The sequence below is a fragment of the Penaeus monodon genome, chromosome 22, assembly GCF_015228065.2.
Source record: "Penaeus monodon isolate SGIC_2016 chromosome 22, NSTDA_Pmon_1, whole genome shotgun sequence".
Lineage (NCBI taxonomy): Eukaryota > Metazoa > Arthropoda > Malacostraca > Decapoda > Penaeidae > Penaeus > Penaeus monodon.
In genome coordinates this window covers 42,571,992-42,572,299 of record NC_051407.1, presented here as the reverse complement: position 1 = coordinate 42,572,299, position 308 = coordinate 42,571,992, and the positions used below count along the sequence as shown (strand labels likewise).

The 308-nt window shown below is 30.2% G+C and overlaps 1 protein-coding gene across 1 annotated transcript in view; it reads right to left on the bottom strand.

Annotated features, from left to right (window-relative positions):
- Positions 1-308, bottom strand: part of LOC119587168 (DNA-directed RNA polymerase I subunit RPA43-like) — a gene marked incomplete in the record, with an annotated part of 6,973 nt that overhangs the window by 4,065 nt on the left and 2,600 nt on the right.

Below are 308 nucleotides of genomic sequence, written 5' to 3'. Positions count from 1 at the left end.
ACTAATTTTTTATTTCATTACACTTAAAATGTAAAACATGTGCTAAATTTGTGTTACATCACTATCAGCCTTTTGCTTTTCCTTTTTTTTTCAAATGTTTTTCAAATCTACCCTCAATTAAAGGAACTAAGAGCAGATTAATGAAGAAATCTACTTTTTTTTGTCTTTAATATTTTGAATATGGGCACACTGATGTCAGTTTCGGCTTGTTTTCTTTATAGAATTGCTGGGATGCATCTAAGAGCACTTCCTCGTTCACATCCCATGCCTTTTATTTGACAATTTCTATTCAACTAACATTTTCTACA